The 14,378-nt window shown below is 35.2% G+C and overlaps 1 long non-coding RNA gene across 1 annotated transcript in view; it reads right to left on the bottom strand.

Moving 5' to 3' along the window:
* Positions 1-14,378, bottom strand: part of LOC115239761 — a 73,445-nt gene that overhangs the window by 36,867 nt on the left and 22,200 nt on the right. Inside the window, exon 2 of the long non-coding RNA XR_003884671.1 lies at positions 2,650-2,734. This is a non-coding gene — a long non-coding RNA (uncharacterized LOC115239761). The remainder of the gene's footprint in view (positions 1-2,649; positions 2,735-14,378) is intronic.

Genomic DNA, 14,378 nt, shown 5'->3' with positions numbered 1-14,378 from the left:
TATAGATCGACCATGTAAATTGAAAAATCGAATGATCTTATAAATATATTAGAGAATAATATATTTTTATAGATTTTCAAAGCGTTATCTCTTTGCAAGATTTTCAAAAAGCTGAACGTGACATATTTATTAATAATACAATTCTCTTTCATGAAAAAGTACACATGGATTTGTGCGCGACATCAATTAAATTTTATTTCCATTGTTTTTGGCGATGTTACTCGCGCATTATTGACTGCATTTTTGGCGTATGATAACGCGATCGCTTTTTCCATTTCCATTTATAAATATCTATTTCGATCTTTTAGCATGTTCGTTGAACATTGGCACGCGTGTGTCCGACGACATGAACGGAAATAAATGCGGAAAAAAGAGATAGTCAAATGGATACGTGCGATGCAGCGTATATCGGATACTCTTTTGAAACACACATTTCTATATCGTGCAGTTTTGCAATAAGAGTCATCTCGCTGGTGGTCGATTTGTATTCAGGCGTGATGTGTAAAGAGAAACTATCTCGATGATGTAACGAGCTAAAGAAAATGAAAAAAAAAAAAAAAAAAAAAAACCCGATTGAATTGTCGACCGATTTTGTGTTACGCAATTCGAAATATTAATTCTCGCGGTCTTATATTCTCGTTGTACTTTGCGAAAGTATCTAGGCAATATAAATATCTAAGAAACAACATGTCACGAGATCTAAAAGACACTCTAATCTCTCAGACGTTAGATGTCTTTTAGTTGTAAGCTTTTGTATTATTTCGTATACGCGATGGCAGGTCACATTGCTATCCGTATATCTGTCTCTTACTAGAAGAATTTAATGTACTTAAATCATCAATGTCCATAGTGATACAAATATATTATGTTTTTTTAGATATTTTGCTAAAGAAAATTGTTTTTAATAACAAAATAAAAATATTGCGGCATAATTTTAAATATTCATGTTTCTTGCATTCGCAAGACTTCATCCCTATTCTTTGTACGAACGTAATTACACGGTCGTAGGCCGCAGCGTAAAATCACAGTCTATACCACATTTAACAGTCAACTTACACTAAGCTGCTACGCTAAGCCGGCGTAAAGTGGGTCGTGTAAACGTTGTCATTGACGTGCAATACTGTGCCATACTCTGGACGTCGTATTGCGTCTCGCGACAAAGCCTTGATTTGTCCCAGTATGTGTTTATGTGACAAACAGAATAGCGTTAATCTAAATGTTCTGATGAAATAAATAATTATAGCAGTGTTAAACGCGAAATTGGAAAGAAACAGAGAACAAAAAATACAATCAATTTAATTATTAATAAATTACAACTGACATCTTGCATTCTATTAATATCATATTCTGATAAAATATTCTGACTGTAACACATCTTTTACGTGTCCGTACAAAAGTCATGATGGTTGCGTGCAAGAATGTTTTTAAAATCTGCACATCCGTTGTACTCAAAAATGCTACAACGTCGATTTTGAAAATTCTTGACGTGCAGTAATAGTATTTCATAGTGCTGAACGTGAAATTTCTTCACTATACGTTCTTCACTTGTCATGAAGTATAACATCTTTCTAGTACTTCCAACTTTTATATTTCGGCAAATTTTCGAAAGAATTCGCATCTGCTATTTTAATGGAATAATTTAATGAAAATGAATAATATATAAAAATTTGAACAGTAGTTTAAAAATTATAACTGTGTAAAAAGATATTATATAATAGTAAAAATAATGGTATGTATTAAAAATATTAATAGCATGATAAGCGGTTTATTAAACATTAATGTTTTTCAAATAAAATTTGATGCATTATCTTTTAAAGTGTTTAAACGCGGTATACCGCTTGAAATAGCAATTGTGCGCGCCCACTTTTTTTAAATATCATTCTTTCATTCCTTTCCGTTCTATCGTTCGTTCATTCACGATTATTTTAAAAGGACTTTTCTAAGGAAATGATGCTCCCACATCGCTGCGATAAAGAACGTGAGAATGCCTCCATGAGCGTTCCCGCGGAAGAAAATGTCATCCGTTCGCAATGAAGCAGAATTTTTCGCCTCGCTTCTCTTAACGGTAAGTTAGAATTTCTCTCGAGAACGCGGAACTAAGCGAGCCCGAAATTCTCGCAGACGTAAGTGTACTCGGCGCACTTGTGCCACGAAAAGGGAGAACCCGACGCGGAGAAGCATTAGGAACTATTTATCAGTTGACTTTCCATTCCTCGTGTATTCCCTTCGGGAAGAAATAGTGCTTGGTCAAGAAAAAAGACCTCGAGTTACGTTAAACACAAGTCGGTTAGCTTTCCGGAACAAGAAGTTTGAAAAAAAAATATCATATAAAGAAATTCTTGATCAAAGATTCTACGGGCGGGAACTGCATTTACGAGAGCTTCTCATTTCGAAGTAAATGTTATAGCTCTGGCAAATTAGCTTCTTACTTGCTTAATTTATTAATAAATTTGCCGAGTTACTTTATGTTTGAGGGAAAAAAATTGATTAAAATCGAGTCAATCGTAACTGATGTGAGAATGTATATAAAATGGGTCTAAATATATCTCGTCATATATGTCTGTTATATTTATAGTATGTAGTAAAAGGAATACAAATGTTGCTTTTCAAGCAATTATTACAAAATTGTTCATTGGTGGATTCACTTACCTCGTTTTGCGCGCCCTTACATCGAAAGTTGCCGGCGTGCGTTACGCAGGATACTCATGTAGCCTCATTTTGCCATGCAAGAATTCTGTAACAAGAAAGAAATGAGATTAATTTCTAATCAATTATTTTTCATTTGCAAAAGAATATAAAATAATTCTTATTTATTATAACATATAAAAAAGAGAGAAAGAGAGTAATAAAATAAACATTACAAATTTTCTAACGGAATAATTATAAATATTTGAGTAAACTTTTGTAATTTAAAATTAACTCTACATTTAGATCGCTGTCGAGCGTTTTTCTCTCGGATTAATATTTATGCAGTTGCAGCTACAGAATCGGCGAGTTTCGCTAAAAGCAGATGGATCAAAGGGCTCGATATATTCTAAAATTACGGAGTAATTTAAATAAAGACTAGGCGCTCGCCAAAGGATAACAGAAGATAAAAAAAGAGAAAAACGAAGAACATATCTCTCGAGGCGAAAAACTGTAGATCGAGTACAAAGCTCAAGTTATCACACGTAAATATCTTCGATATTTGAAACCGCAATTAATTCAGGAAAGAATGCTTTGCATTCGCGATTTAACTCTACGTATTCGACGTCGTGATGTATCAGACGTGTATGTAACCCGCAGCACAGACATAGGTAACTGCATTAGTCCCCTTCGTGACGGTCGGTAGGGTCCTTTGAGGGTGGCATGGGTGCCGAATACCAATCAGTTATGTCAATTGGCCCCAACAAAGTAATGAATGGTAATTGCAAGCCGCGCCGGCCTCGCACCGTCCCTTCGTCTCTCCTCTCTAGTACACGCTATCCGCCCTTCGACCGATTTCAAACACGCTTTCCTCTCTGAACTGCCCATCGGCTCACATCCATCGCGAGTGGATCCCCATACCGATCACCATCGATTTTAAACCGTCTAATCGGATTTTCGCGCGGGACACAGACAGGTATGGATAATTATCGATGGATTCACGCGAATTAATGCACATATCGGAGTCTCGTGCGAGTCGTCAAAAGAATTTTCGATTTACTAGTGGAACACGGATGGACAATTGGGAATGTTAAATATTTTAAATATTTTAATCACTTTTATACAAAGACATATTACCTAAAATATATACATCGCCGATATATAAACAGATACATGTTTATTTTAAAAAATTTAATTAAAATATAGATTAGTGTGTTAAATAGGAAATGTCAATACTTTGATATTATTTAAATATTTGAAATGGCATGTTAATCGTATTTTTTAATATAAATTTTGGTATTTTGATTAATTTTATAATTGTTGTTGCAGACATTTTTTTATTTCGTTCTTTGTAAATGCTTTTATCAAAATTTCATGAATCGTTTAAAATAATCATAAAACAACGGTATCAGCCTAAAATTTGCTCTGCTAATGTTTCTCCTGGGGCCCTTTAAAAATTTATTTAACGGAGTGCCCTCCTTTTTCTCCATGGAAGATTTAAAGGAGCAGCATGTGGTTTTGCGCCCAATGACGCGGCACGTTTTCCAGACATGTGGCGAAAGAAAAACAAGGTAGCCGCCTATCTGTTATCTGCTAATTACGCGACGTAATTACGAATCCTTGCATGACCAACTGGCCGACCACCGTTTGAAAAATAGGACTTACCCAGGTGATTATGTTTTACATTTCCGCATGCAATTACGCTTGATTGCCGCCGGTGAGTTTTGCTGCGCGTAAAGGTTTTTTGCGTAACAAACATCCGGTTCTTTTGTTGAAGCACTCGCATTCGTCTCGGTGACGGTCGAAGAAAGGTTAAAGCCTTGTATCTTTATTACTCAGTCGACGTAATACAAAAGGAGATTCCTCGGAATTAAACTTCGCGCTCGTTTCCATGCCATTCGTTAGTGTCTATCGTCTTTGAAGGAGCTGCGACGCAATTCGCGAGTATATTCGCAATTTACAGTGCGAGACGCGATAGAATTGCTAGTGTATCGTACTTTCTTTTTTCCTTCACGACAATGAAACTTATTATTAATCTAACTTATTATTAACGCATAGTTGTACGCAAAAGAGATACACTTGCTTGGATGTCAAATGCTGTTGCTTAATAAAGGATATCTATCGCGCGCGTAAAATTATAAATTTGTAAATTTGCACTGTTCAAAGAAATATTCTAATACATAAAACCAAATTGTATGAATATATAAAAAAACGTTTTGCTCTTTTTCTTTGTGCTGACACAGAAAAAGAAAATTTTATTTCAAGATTAATTTCGAGAGAGAGAAAAAGAGGGAGAGAGAGATTTACATTATGTAATAATCTTAAATAATGCTTCCTATTAGATCGCGTGTAAATTAAATGAATATATAAAGAGGGTTTTGTGCTCTCTTTGTATCGGGATTGACGCGGAGAAAGAAAATTTCATTTAAAGCTTAATTACAAAAATGTCGAACAATGATTTACGTTAAATCATGGTTTATACCATCAATTAATTTAAAAAATCTGTAAAAAGCGCGCGATCAGCTTCTGGCGTATCTGATGTTTACCGATGAGTTGAAATTATATCTGACAGAAATGCATGCGTTAGAAGTGCTAGCGTAATAATGTGAATACTGACATGCTTGTATTAATTTGCAATGATAATGGAATAATTGTTTACCGAAAATTTCCTTCGTGTGATTCTATCGCTGTTTATGATTGAAATCGATTTATTTGTGCATTACCGAGAGCACATTCGTCAAGTGCAAACACCATGTGCGAATTCGTGATACTGAAACGGGGAGATACCCGGTAAACATTGATCGACTCACGAAATTGAAATTCAACGGCGTATCGTTGTTTATCCATTGTACTCGAGCGCTTCCATAATCAATTGCGGAAGATTCGCGTATATTCTGCCGCATTCGATGTGTAGTCCCTGTATTTTTCTTCCCGGATATGATTGATCATTGTCATAACTTGGCGATAACAAACACTTGAATATACACTGTGATATCGCACGTATCGCATGCAAGTGTATATGTGTGTGTGTGTGTGTGTGTGTGTACGGACGTAATAAAACATATGTACAAATTCTATCTTTTCACCTGAAGTCCGACTAAATCTTGAAGAGAGAGACGACAATATGTAGTAAGTGCAGCCCTTCGCTCACAATGCCCATGCAGTAACAAGGTTCGTGTAAAGTGCTCGCAAATCAGACTCGATAAAATGGTAATCGCACCTCGGGGTTCGCTCGAACGTCCATAAGAGTGAGAAAAAAAAAGAGAAAAAAGCAAAGTCCTTCTTATTCGCTGACAGTTCTTTCCGATGCGCTGCCAATCAGTGCTAGCGACGAGGTCTTTGCTTCTAAGCACGCCATAAAATTCATGAAAGGATTAATAGATTGCATTATCAAGCGAAATGTAATTCAGATTTGAAAAAGTATACGGAGGAAGCAGAGAAAAGCATATTGCGCGCGATTTAGATGTTGAATATATCGAGAAACTTGACGAGAAAAGAAAGTAATAAAAAATTTGTTGCAATTAATAAATATACTATATTATTGCTGAAAAACATAAATTTCATGCGAGAATTGTTTCAAGACAGGCGGATTTCATGCCCATGTCCAAGTCGGAAAATGCCTTTATCCTCGCTGAGCGTCGGAGAAAAGAGTTGAATGAACTTTTAAGAAAGTTTTTTTTCGGTGATTTATTCGTGTCGTACGGTCGTAAGGATTTACATCCGCGTGTTCGTTTTCCTTTTCGGGTTCCGGTAGAAAAGCCACTTTTGCTCCGGAAAACGGTGTACCGAGATAGAAATTCTGTTTCGACTCTATTTTGAACTGGACTGTACAACTGACTCAGGTTCGCGGATGCGGAAATATAAATTCACGTTTCAACAGCTCGCTATAAATGTGTCCGTTTATACGCGGCGCGTTAATAAAGGTGCATACCAGTAGGAAGCTAGCTCATTATTTATTAAGGATATGATTGCAAATGATACTGTAGTTTAGGAGTGTTTCCTTGGCATCTCTGCCGATTTTTGTAAAACATTTTGTATCTTCAACAAATATTCAATATTACTCAATTTCGACGAATGTATTATATAATCAATTCTTTATTTACGTACGCAATATCGCAAAATATTACGCGTGTAACATTCCCCGGAAATTCAATCATTTTATATTTAATTTACACTGATAAAATTTTAAACAAGTGTGATTAAAAATTTGTATATGAAATATATTAGCCATGCCATAGAAAAATTTCTTTTATATTCTCAAATATCTTATTTTACAAACATATTTACTGCATAGTCCATCAATGCACACTGTATATACAATTAATTTCTAGTTACTATATAATAATCGTCACCGTACTGTACGTGACGGGAAACGGGCGTGGCTGTGACGGCTAATTTCTGGATTGTTAGGGAAGTCCTATTAGCGTTAGAGCAAATGGATTCTATCTCTCATGTGATGTATCAAAGTCATTATTTAATTAGCAACATTCGTGTAATTCGCAACTAATGTATGCAATCAGTTCTTTTCTTATTTTTTTTTTTTAAACTGTCACATTTTATTTTGAAAATGCATCATTAATGTATTTTAGCAAAATTAGGCCTTAAAACGCCCCTTTATTTGGGATAAATAAATGAAATGTCAGTTAAATAATGCGGAAAGAAAAAATTTATATATAAATAACAATAGAAAATAAACGTTATATATCGACAAACAGTTGATCTGATTTTACCCAGTAAATAATGACATGTAAATGTCTATTTCTAAATTATTACTCGTATCTGCAGACTTGGGATCAAACGGCAAAGAGCTTGTAGGATTTCTCGTTACGCGTTCAAAAACAGATCATTAGGACATTTATACGGTACATTGTATCGATAACTCAAGCAAAAGCTTCTTAGCTTTCCACGCTACAGTCGGCGCCAATCGATGCAGTTGTGTGTCACCGACATCTGTGCCTTATATCGACTGATGCAGAGCATAAGCTTTGTCTTGCCTTTCTACGAATATTTCGGAGAATATTTCGTCTCGGGCTTCATATATTCCGAGGCGAAGCTCAGATCTATCGGTTGGCATTCGAATATTCCCTCTCTTCCTCCCTCTCCCTACAAAACAAACTATTCACGGAATATTTTCTCTCTCATCATATATTGTATAATTTTAATATAACTATTATTTATATCAAAAATGTAATGTTTCACGTTTGAAATTTTTTCTTTCTTTAATGTTTTAATTTCATTTTCTCGAGAACCTTCAACCGGATGAAATCACAATATATTACATACATAAATCTTATAACACGAATACCATAAATAAAAAAAGATTGCTGTTATCGAAGGCGCTCGCTTTTTTATAATATCAGAATCATGAAATATGCGCATGAAATTTATATAACTAGAATGTATGCGTTACATATGAGAGTATACAAAGAAAAGCATAGCGCACTAAAATAGCAACATCGACGAGAGCTTCCACACGATTATGGCCTTCGTTGATAACCAATATCCGGTGTGCGAGCTCCTATTGCTGGGTGCATGCACCCTGGATGACAAATATGCTCTTACTACGCCTACAGCGCATATATTATTCATACAGCTATTATCATAACGCAATGTCGACTGGTTTATGAAGCAAAGATGCCATACTCAATAGTTGGAAAGTGCTCCAGAACGAGGAGTAGCCGGAGCATGATCGTGGTCGCGGTTCTCGATTAACGAGACAAGCAACGTTTTTACGCGTTCCGGGAATTCTTCTCTTCGAATTATTCCAACGCTCTAATTCAAGAGGCGCGTGTTGCTTTATATAATAAATTCGTCTACGCGTTACATGTGCAACTGTATGTAATGAACCCGGCTGTTTTACCCGCGCAATCTACGTTCATAAGAGAGATAATAATTATCGGAGCAGTTTTAATGCCACATAATGCTCGCATATATAAAGAGGCATAAAGAGATCCTACGCTTGGCCAACATGTCGGGATGATTTAACGCGATGATAGCACGGCATCTCGACTTGCATCGTATTTCATGAGCTGTGATCATGCAGTGGCATGGATGGACGCGGCCGCTTTTGCCGGATGGACCGAGAGGAAGTGTCCGTCGGTGAAATGAGACTAATGTACTTGGAGCACGTGCGCCAATGATGACACATCGTTTATGTGCGCGGTACATACAAGGCGACATATGACACTAAAGCAGCTTCGTTACGGAAAAAGGCTAGGTGACAAATATTTGTCCAGTCTAGCCAGATGTTAACATGTTTTCGAGAAACGCTGCGCAATAATCTAACCAAAGATTATGCAAATAAAAAGCTAAATATAATATTAAATGTTTTTTTTATTTAATATGTTTTTTATGTAATCGGTTTATGTGTATTTAATTTTGTAAATACAATTATTTTATATATATTTTATATGAAAGATTTAAAAAGTTGAAATGAATCAGATTTATAATTTAAGGCTCATATTCTTTATTTAGAAAACATATGTAAAATAGATCTTAGAAACAATGAATTTTTATACTCGTTATATATTGTTAAAATATTAAACATATTAAATATGAGAATTCTAGAAAAGATTTTCTATCTCTCGTGTGTGTTAAACTTGTGATAGGATGATAAACAAGTTTTTATCTACAGAAAATTACAGACAACAAAGTACGTAAATATTATATATAATATTTTTCTCCACGATAGATGCAGCTACATTTTTATTTCATGCAATTGGCTAAAGCATATATTAAGTTGCAAAACTATTGTCACTAACAACAAAAACATGGATTGTAGATTAGATCAATATATATATATATAGTATCGGTTTTTAAACATGGCTGTTAAAACTGAAATTATTTTGAATGTTATTGCATTGCGCTATTCGAATGCTTTTTGCTTCAAATTTAATTTTTAATATCGTATATTTAAAGCTTGTAAAACACATTAATCGACATGAAATCTATAATTTTCAAAAATTTATTAAATACTATACCATATGTCATTCATGACATTCATTCCCAATATATGTACATGAAAGCGCAAAACTATCTTTATATCTAAATGAGTGATTATTTAATTAAGAAAAAATGCGATCCAGTAGATGAATATAGTTTATTTCATTAATATATTTACGACTTTCAAGTTTTCAGCATTTGTCCCGCCCACGAAATAGCATTAATTTAATCTTTTAATAATTATGTACTAATAAAAGGCTTAAGAAGGAAATGTTTGGGAGTCAAATTGTAATTATGAATTATGATTAATATTATTTTTCAATAAATCTCATTAACTCATTTAATTACATGAAAATGTGAATATTACTTTAAGCAGATTTAGTCTTTTTTATACTTTTTGACTGGTAATTGAGAGAGAATGGATAAAATGTGATATAATTAAATTATTACCAACATTGGAGAACAGAGAGGAAAGTATTAGTTAAATTCAATTATGAAAACTCTACTTATATGTGTGTAATCTATTCTTTGAATATTTCAGAAGACATAAGATAATGACTCTGTGTCTTTTTCTCTCCGACATTATAGCTTTGAGTATAAATCTATAAATTTAAGAAATATAAATCCGATTAAGCCTAATGACTTTATGCGGTTTGAAATCTTAATGAAAAATCACAATCCGCTTTGCTTTCCGACTTTTCGAAACAAAAGTCGGACAAATTCGATCGGGGAAGTGCGAATGAGATTTATTGAGATAGACGCTAAGTTTATTACTTGCGACTTTTCGGGCAGTGAAAGTAGAGTTCCAAGCGTGCTCCAGGGACTAGAAGAAAGATATTCCAGAATCGTTACCCGACATTTGATTCAGATATTGAATGAGAGTTCAATGGACTTGAATTAACAGAAGAAACTGAAAATTAAGGAAAGAAATAGAGTTCGCGACGTAATTTAGCATCTCAATATTACTTTAATCCAATTATTTCATTCGATTCATTTGATAAACAAAAATTGAAAGTTTCAACGCCACAAAATAAAAATCATAGTTATTTCTACTCGAAACGATGTAACGAGATCAAATAATTCCAATTTGCATGTTTACATGGTAGCTGTGCGTATATCATCATATCTAAAAATTGAATGCGTCAGGATCGTATTCATTCGCCCAGTACCGTTTGTATATTTCTGGTATTTCTAAATATCAATATCTTAATTAAAAGTATCCTACATTTTACTTTAAATGACAATTATATTTAATAAAATATTTGTTTCACGATATATGATACATGTAAGTCTACGCTCCCGATTGTTTACCATTATCGTGTTTTCATCCTCGAAATTCAAATGTGTATACCGTTGTACTGTGTACTGGATGAGTGCAACTTTTAATAATTTTATGCGTGTATGCGTGTATCTTAAGTATTTATATATATTGTCGTTCTTTTTTAAATCCCTTCCTATCCAGATAATTGTATGTACCGTTATAATTTTTCAATAGTTTTTGCGATATCCCGTAAAGGATTAGTACGACGCAAATTCTAATACAAACAAGACGATAAGATCGCCACCCATAGATATAATTACTTGCGCGTTGCCCGGACACAGATAGGAAATTAGTTTGTTCTCGCTAATCGCGGCCTGTGGTTTACGTGTATGTTGCAGGGCTACGGCTCTGCCCTAGGTAGATTTTGCTATCTTGTGTGGTCTATCTCGAATCTGGACAGTGACACATTGTTGCTATACCGGATATTTCTGTAACAATGAAGATCTGTCGCGATGTGTCTCATCATCCGTATGACTCGTGCGACAAGTTGTGCGGTTTTAGAATTTAATCGTATTATCGTCTGCTATGTATCGTCTGTATTGCATCTATAATTGCAAGATAATATAACGTACGTTAAGCTAGAGACGGTCTTTGATAATGTAAAAAAAATTTCGTATAAAATATACACATTTTTTTAGATAAAAACATTTCGAATTTATTAAATATAGCTGATAGTTAATAAAAAAAGTAAAACATTCTTTCTTTTCTTTTTACAAAGGCAAAAGCAATTTGTTTCTCAGTATTTTTTATTCTGTTAATTCGTCGTTATTGATCCTTTGTAATAGTGAGAACACAAGCATGTTCAAAAAAAAAAAGAAATGACAAAGTGTTATTGTATACTTTGCCCAAAAGAGATTTTTCGAATCTCTGTGAATTTCATGTTTAAAATTATTGTGCGGTTTTAAAATTAAATATTATTGTCTGTTATGTATTATATAATTGCGAGATAATATAATCGTGCTAGAGACAGTCTTTGATAATGTAGAAAAATTTCATATGAAATATACACATTTTTTTTTAGATAAAAAGCATTTTAAATTTATTAAATAATTGATAGTTAATAAAAAAAGTAAAAAATTCTTTCTTTTCTTATTACAAAGGAAAAAGCAATTTGTTTCTCAGTATTTTGTATTCCGTTAATTCGTCGTTATTGATCCTTTGTAATAGTGAGAACAGTAACAAGCATGTTCGAAAAAGAGAAATGATAAAATGTTACAAAGATGTATTGTATACTTCGCCCAAAAGAAATTTTCCGGATCTCTGCAAACTTCACCTTTAAAATTGTTCTCGAACTTATGTGTTTTCCCGCGTAATAAGAAAAGAAATCATAAAATAATTTACGTATCAATCTCCTTACGCACCTGTCGCATAAATATTCGTTATATGATCGATGCCAATTTCTGTTTGCTTCAAAATTTCAGGAAGAAGATTCCTTCTCGCACACACGAATAAATCGCGAAAAGACACTCGATAACGCGTACAAATTTACATACCCGCGATACGCGATTTAATTACACTTCCGAAACGCATTTACTTTTGCACGCGCATTTATTTGCGACGCGGAAAGAACGAATTTGATTAATTCTAGTATTAAAATCACGATCGATAAACGTATCGTCGCGCATCGCGTCACTGAATATCGACGAGAAACTTGGCGAGAAGTTGGCTGGCTTGTGGACGACTTACATTCCTCCCGAGTGACGTACGAACCCCGGACTTTTTCCCGCGCTTTCGCGTTCTCTAGTTACACGATCTTAATCGTCGCGAAAAACGGGAGTGTCGAGCAAAATTATATTGCTAAAATAGAATATCGGACATTTACTTCGATTACGACGTAATTACGGGATACTTTTGAATTTGATAGAATTATTACTCGATCGGATGATCGCGATCAATTATGGTAAGTCGAGACTCCTGCCTGCATCAGTCATTAAGTCCTATTCAGATAGATTGCATAATAGCATAATACATGCGCTCAAAAAAATTGACCAATCACGCGTCTAATGTAAGGCCGCCATATTGTTACTACTTTTCGTACTCGCCGCTTGATTGGTTGATCTTCCTATGCCTACGCATTAGCCGTCTATACATTTAGCGTCTATGCTTGAGATATCGTTCGCGCTGAATTCGCGGCAAAAGCTCTGGCGGTCCCGCGGTTCTTATTAATCGCATCGGGTTTCTGTTAATCGTCAAGTAGCTGAATTTCGGGAGTGTCGAGCGAAGTAATCGTCGTGCTTACATCGAAATCCTCGCGAGATATAATGATCGATATCTGATTAATACGACATGAATCGCGGCTAACGGACGCTTGCTCGAGTTTCGCGAGTGACGTCACGACAAGTCCGTTAGTATACTCCGCTTTTTTCAGTCGCTAAATGACGGTTATTACGTATAGTTGGACTCCGGGAGTAGCGAGTAACATATCGTGATCACGTCGAAAGTATCTCGCGAGTGATAGCGATCGATATTTAATCCATGCGACGTGAATCGCGGTTAACGGACGCTTCGAAATTTCGCGAGTGACGTCACAAGTGGCGAGCGCGAGCTCCTTCAGTACAGTCGCCGAATAACCGCCGTTACACGTACACGGATTTCGGGAGTGTCGAGAAGAATACATCGGACGATGGACGTGTATCCTTTACACGTGTCCGCTATTGTCATCGTCACATACGATTACGTGAGCGTCGGTCGCCGATCGAAATGATCCTGCATACGCGAAGTTCGTGAGTGTCGAGAACAAAGCGGACGAAAGTATCACGATTGCGTCGTTAATATAAGTGTCGCGAGTGAAAAACGCGATATAGCGTGCTGAACGGATTGTCGCGGATAAATCTCGTCGGGAGTGTCGGATAAAAGTACCGGGTAATTATTATAATAACGCAGTATCGCCAGTAATTGATGTTCGATCGAAAATAAATTTTGGAAAAAAAAAAATCGCGAGTGTTGGTGATTGATTGACTGACTAATTCAATTACATACGCGATGGATCAAGGATCACCGATGATCGCAGCCTCTCACAATCAGACTGAAAAGGAGACGACGAGAAGGAAATAGGTAGCGGCTTCGTGAGTCTAATTATGTGAGTTTATATTATAATTAATTAAATATATCTAAATCGCATTTAATCCATGCGATGAATTTTGATAAATTATGATTTAATAATTTATTACGCAATCTCGTATCAATTAATATCGTATCAATTATTTATTATTATACAATCGTATAAAATTAAATTATAATTTCAAAACTGAAATGATTCCAATATATTCTTTGGCCGATCAACGCTCGCGTATATATATTATATTATTACGGCGATGTTTGATGAGACGCGCGAACAGCAGCTGCAACAAATGACAGCGAACAAAGCAACGATGGGAGAAAGATCGCCGCGTATTTCTGAAGCAATTCTAGAGCGTACATGCCCTTTCCTCCTGGGGCAGCAACTGTCTAGATAAATCAAATATGTAGTAGAATGCAGTCCGAGGGGGGG

The sequence above is a fragment of the Formica exsecta genome, unplaced genomic scaffold, assembly GCF_003651465.1.
Source record: "Formica exsecta isolate Colony F162 unplaced genomic scaffold, ASM365146v1 scaffold394, whole genome shotgun sequence".
Lineage (NCBI taxonomy): Eukaryota > Metazoa > Arthropoda > Insecta > Hymenoptera > Formicidae > Formica > Formica exsecta.
The sequence above is the reverse complement of the archived record's forward strand: the minus strand, read 5'-3'. Positions and strand labels throughout refer to the sequence as shown.